The 6000-nt window shown below is 57.2% G+C and overlaps 1 long non-coding RNA gene across 1 annotated transcript; it reads right to left on the bottom strand.

Moving 5' to 3' along the window:
• Positions 1–771: 771 nt before the first annotated feature.
• On the bottom strand, positions 772–2763 carry LOC109493794. The gene is made up of 2 exons (XR_002148201.3): positions 1771–2763; positions 772–1364 (listed from the first exon to the last, which is right to left on the bottom strand). It is a non-coding gene; the product is annotated as an uncharacterized LOC109493794 (long non-coding RNA).
• Positions 2764–6000: the final 3237 nt, after the last annotated feature.

Below are 6000 nucleotides of genomic sequence, written 5' to 3'. Positions count from 1 at the left end.
TCCTCTGCTCGTGCTCGGTCTCTCAGGAAAAAAAAAAAAAACAAGAAGAAACGTTAAAAAATGTTTTTAAATAAAAACTGTGAAACATGAATCAATAACAGATGATTTATTTTCGGAGGTTCTTAGCTGTGTCCCTGCTTGGAACGGTGTCTTTCCGAGATGGTTAGATCTTGTACAAATTTCTCCCGCTCCCCGGGCCCAGAGAGGGCAATGCATTGCCCAGTGTCACACAGCGCATGCGTGGCTGCCCCTGGGCCTGGGCAGAACTTGAGGGGCTTTGAGTTTGAATCTTGCACATCCCCTGCGTCTCCAGCGCATTTTGGGTGTCCCACCAGAGGGCGCCTGTGAGCACCTCCTGTGACGCAGCCCTTCAGGGCTCCCACCTCTTTGGGGGGGGGGGGGGGGAGCCGAAGTCCTCCCCGCGGGCGCCCAAGGCTCTGCACGACCTGCTGTCCCCTCCTCCGTCTTTCCCCCTAGCCTAGTCTGTGCGAGCCACATGGGCCTCGACCCGCCAGGTGTGGTCCTGCCCCAGGACCTTCACGTGGGCTGTTCCCGCTGCTTGAAATGCCCTTCCTTCAAATGTCTACATAGCTCCTCGCTCACCTCCTCCAGATATTTGCTCAAATGCCATCCTCTCAGGGCAAGCTTCTCTGAGCCTCCCATTTAAAATAATTTACAACCACATCCACCAGATGCCCCCATCCTCCCCCACACTGCTCTATTGTTCCCTAATGCTCGGCGTTTTTAGACTAATAATAGTAATAATGTCACTTATTCATTGAACACCTGGTTTATCATCTGCCTTCCCCACGAGGATGGGAATTTTATCTGGTGAGTTCCCTGCTGGACCCCAGTAGCTGGCACACAGCAGAGGCTCAGCACATGAATTTGAACGAATGTGCCAACCTTTCTCTCTTTCGACCAATCTCTTTGTTCCATGTTCCCCACGGGGCTCACAGCTCTGTGGGGAAGACAGACGCGCCACTAGGTGGTTGCAGCCGGGGTGGTCCTGGGTGTGACGGGGGACGCAGAGGCCACTGTGGGGGCCTTGGGGTTGGGGGTGGTCATGGGAGGCTTCCTGGAGGAGGCATTCCAAGAAGGAAAGGCTACTGCAGGCGGAGGGTGCAGTCCGTGCAAAGACTCCGAAGGATGGGGAGGAGCCAGTGTGGTCGACCTGAGTACAGAACCTGTGTCCTGTATGTGGCGCCCCCTTCCCCCCAGAACAGGATCCTGCGTTTATGGGGGGGGGGGAGGGGGGAGGGTGAAATCCAGAAAGCGCTGCAGTGAGCGTGCTGCGCCACCAGGGGTCGCCATGGGACAGTGATTCCGGGTTCTCCCCTGCCTGGAACCGAAGAGCATTCCTCCTGAAGAGAGGCCCCAGAGACCCCAGAGAGTGCCAAGTTCAGGTCATGCCGCCACGCCCCTTTCCTCGCTTATCGCCTCCGTAAATAACAATAGCAGCTGTATAAACATCCTCATTAACTGGGCCTTTGGAAATTGTTCAGTCGAAGGCTGTTGGGGACCAGAGCCCAGAGAGGGCAGACACCTGCTTTAAGTCACCCAGCAACAAGGCCGGCCCACCCCAGCCTGACCCGCACAGTGCCCCCTCCCACCCCCAGTGCCTCTGGGCGCGGACCTTTTATTTTTAACTTGGTCAGCGGCTCTGGCCTTTTTATAGCCCTGGGAGGTGCCCAGGGTTTCCAATTTCCAAGGGAAGTTAAAAAAAAAAAAAAAAAATTGTACTCTTCCCAAGAAAAGGAGCTTCCTGACCTCTGGGCGTGGGGCGTGGGGGGCTGGCCCCATCTCCTGTCTTCCCTGACGCTCCCCGGGGGGCCCCTCAGACCTCTTATCGGGCTCTCTGCCTGTCCCCGCCCTGCGAATCCCACGCCCCTCCTCTGCGGGGACCTGGGCACTGGAGGTTGGCAGGCCGGCCTGGCGCCACATGCCCGCCCCATCCCTTGCGGGTCGCTGTGTCGGAGCCCCTTTGTCACGTGGGATCTGACGTGCTCTGGCATCAGCCCGCCCACCCCCCTTGCTCACCTGTCTCCTGTCCCGCAGGTTCTTTGCTGGCCATCTGCCCTCTTCCTGAAGGTCTTTTCTATTTCTCGAGTCATTTAGTATTTTTCTTCAAACAGGCTTTAAGATTACCCCCCACCTCCCTTTTTTATTTCTGGAATTGGATCGCGGTGATGGTTGCACAACCTTGTGACTATAGTGAAAGCCACTGAACTGTCTGTACGCTTTGGAATGGTGAATTTCATCTCAGTAACAAATTGTAACAAACTCGTCTTTATTTTAAAACTCGGGGTCATTTTCGGTACGAGCATCTGGAAACTCACGTGCCGTGGTGGGGGAGGGGAGGCTCGCTATGCTTTGTCCCCTAAGACACGTTCAAGAAAAGATTTGAAAGCTTTCCCAATTCATCTGTGCCTCAGATGTATAAATGAGCGTGCAGACAGCAGGCGCCCTGTAACCACACAGCTCTTTGCGCACTTATTATGCGCCGGGACGTTGTCACAGACAAACCCGTTTACTCCTTCCTGCGATGCTAGCAGGCAGCGACCCCTGCCAACCCCATCTTACAGATGAGGAAACTGAGACTCATCTCAGGAGGGGGGCTGATGTTGCCAAGGTCACGTGGCCGCGGTCAGAAACCAGAACCACCCCCACCACACACGTTTCTTCAATTTTATTTAACTTGTTTCTTAATATTTAAAAGAATTTTTTTTTTTACAGTTATTGATTTTTGAGAGACAGAGTGAGAGCACAAGTGGGGGAGGGGCAGAGAGAGAAGGAGACACAGAATCCGAAGCAGGATCCAGGCTCCGAGCTGTCAGAGCCGGACGCGGGGGCCCGAACTCACCAACCGCGAGATCGTGACCGGAGTCGGAGTCGGTCACCCAACCGACTGAGCCACCCAGGCGCCCCGAAGTATTTTTTTTCTAAGTTTCTTAATTAAGTTTTTATTTTAATCCCAGCACAGTTAGTACAGTGTTCTGTTAGTTTCAGGGACACAGTAGTGACTGAACACTTCTATGCTCGGTGCTCAGCAGAAGCATCAATTTTATTTAGTTTTTAAAAGAACCAGGGGCACCTGGGTAGCTCAGTGGGTTAAGCACCTGACTTGGGCTCAGGCCTCCATCTCAGGCTTCGGGGGGTTCGAGGCCCGTTGCAGGGCTTTGCTCTGACAGCACGGAGCCTGCTTGGGATGCTCGCTCTCCCTCTCTCTGCCCCTCCCCCCCCCCACTTCTCTCTCTCAAAGTAAACTTAAAAAAATAAATAAATAAAAGGACCAGGGGCGCCTGGGTGGCGCAGTCGGTTAAGCGTCCGACTTCAGCCAGGTCACGATCTCGCGGTCCGTGGGTTCGAGCCCCGCGTCGGGCTCTGGGCTGATGGCTCGGAGCCTGGAGCCTGCTTCCGGTTCTGTGTCTCCCTCTCTCTCTGCCCCTCCCCCGCTCGTGCTCTGTCTCTGTCCCAAAAATAAATAAACGTTGAAAAAAAAAATAAAAGGACCAGCTTTGGGGTTCACTGGTTTTTCTCTGTTGTGCCTCAAAAACTTTTTTAGAAGTTTTCTTAAGGTCAGTAATCTCGACACCCAACGTGGGGCTCGACCTCGCGGCCTCGGGACCCAGACTCGCAGGCCCCTGGCTCCGGGAGCCCTCATTTGTGCATTTCTGTCTCACTGATTTCCACATGCTTTGGGTTGACTTTCCAGCTTCCTACGGTGGGGCCCTGGGCCAGGGGCTGGCGTGCCCCTCCTGCGAAGGGCACAGTAGGTCCCTCGACCTTGGGGGCCCGACGCCTCTGTGGCCAGCGCTCCGTCGCACCACCCGCAGTATGAAAGCGCCACGGGCACCGTGCGCCCTCTGTGCCAGCACCCCCCTCCCCCTGCCTGTTCCTGCAGCTGCAGCCAGGGGCCTCCAGGCTTCCATCGGGCGGCATCTCCTCTTGGCTTGAAACCGCAGTGGCTGCCCAGCGCCCTGGCTACGGGCCGCCAACCACCTGCCTGTGCTCCCCCCGGGCTCCCCAGCAGCTTCCTCCCTCACCCCATCGGGCCACATGGGCCTCCCTGTGAATTCCTTTATTCGTTCAACAAACTACCGGGTGTCAGCCCCTCTTCTAGGCACTGGGGACACAACAGGGGACGAGCTGGTGTGGTTGACGTTCTAGGGAAGGGGACACAGGAACAAATAAGGAAGCAAATAGGGGTCATCTCAGGGGTTAAGTTATACGTGAGGGCTGGGAAGGAAACGCACAGCGGGAAGTGAATGGCTGAGAGGCTTTCAACAATCTGGGAGGGCTGCGTGGAGGAGGGGACATCCATCCGATCAAAATTACTGCCTGAGGAGCTTTTGATCGAGGGCATTAAGGCACAGGGCAGGGGGAGGCTGCACTGGAGCTCAAATGTCCCACTCGACACCGAGGTTCAGAGTCTCTTCCACAGCCCACGGAGGGCAAAGGTGCCGGGGTCCCTCCCCAGGAGTGCCAGTGTTGTCCACATCTGGGCTGGGTCTTGCCTAACACACGGGGCGACACCAAACCTAACTCGGGACTCCACACCCCCTTCTCCAGGGACACGCAGTTAGCACCCTGCTGTGCCAGCAGTCCCAGGGAGGGTCACCTCCCCTTTCCAGGCTGTGATGTGATTCTGACCCGTGCTATCTTTAACCCGAGGCTGGGACGCTCCGCTCCCCTCCCCTCCCTGTAAACACTGCTCGAATGACACCCCTGGAATCCTGGGGGGTGGGGGGGCGACGAGTGTGGCCCAAGTGTCTGGGGAGGAGCTGTAGTCCCAGAGGCAAGAGACACCCCTGCGCGGACTCACCTGCTCCCTTGACACGTGGGCGCCGAGGCCACGGCAGTGACCCCACACAGCCACGGGGCTCCGGAAGGTCTGATAGGCGAGTACTGAGCACCGAGCACCGAGCACCCAGCATTGAGCAGAACTGAGGTGCTAAATTCGGCTTCGTGGAGGCAGGCAGTGGCTCCCACTGGTGGGGGCGCCGCACGCTTTCTCGACCTTGGGCTTCAGCCTCAATCCCGAGCTCCCGGACACTGGGCCTGGATGGCCGCCCCCACCCCCCGCCAGTGACTTAACACTTCCCGCCGGCTGAGCGGCTTCAGGCAGCCTGCTCTCTCTCCCACTTCACACAACCCACCTTCACTCGGCCTACTGGGGACGTGGGCTCCCCCTATAACCCTCACAAGCCGACAGGGGAAGCAGCGATGGGCTCACCTCACCCCTAGGCCCCCCCGAGACTGGCCGGAGCCAGGGAAGCTGGGACCCTGGCCCGCACTCCCCCGCCTGCCACCTGGGGACCCCCTCCCCCCAGCCCCCGGAACCGGAACCAGATCGTCTGCAACCCTTTGGAGCAGGGGGATCACCTCTCACCTGACACCCGAGCCGAGCGGGCCGTTTTTAAGATGGCCTCCGTGGCCTGGGGGCGAAAGTCGCACTTCTCAGGTCTCAGCTCGGAAAGAAAGTGTTTGGCCCCGATCAGCTTTCCTCTCGGGCGGGCGAGTCTTCTCACACCCCAGTGGCCGGTTTCCCCCACTTGCAAAACGTCAACAAGAACACCTACTTCGGGAGGCCTGGGTGGCTCAGTCGGTTAGGCTTCCGGCTTCCGCTCAGGTCACGATCTCGCGATCCATGGGTTCAAGTCCCGTGTCAGGCTCTGTGCTGTCAGCGCAGAGCCTGGAGCTGCTTAGGATTCTGTGTCTCCCTCTCTCTGCCCCTCCCCTGCTTCTTCTCTCTCTCTCTCTCTCTCTCTCTCTCTCTCTCTCTCTCTCTCTCTCTCTCTCTCTCTCTCTCGAAAATAAATGTAAAAAAGACACACACAAAAAAACACACCTACTTTACAGGGCTGCTGTGAGCAGCGATTCAGGTGGCCCATGGAAGCATGTGGAATGGTGCCTGGCATCCAGCAAGGGCCCAATAAATGCTTGGGCCGGTGTTGTGTCCCGAGACTACTCTGGAGCACCTGCTGATTCAACACCCAC

Source organism: Felis catus, chromosome A2 (assembly GCF_018350175.1).
Source record: "Felis catus isolate Fca126 chromosome A2, F.catus_Fca126_mat1.0, whole genome shotgun sequence".
In the NCBI taxonomy this organism is placed as follows: Eukaryota; Metazoa; Chordata; class Mammalia; order Carnivora; family Felidae; genus Felis; species Felis catus.
Note: the sequence above shows the minus strand (reverse complement) of the source record. Positions and strands in the feature narration are given on the sequence as shown.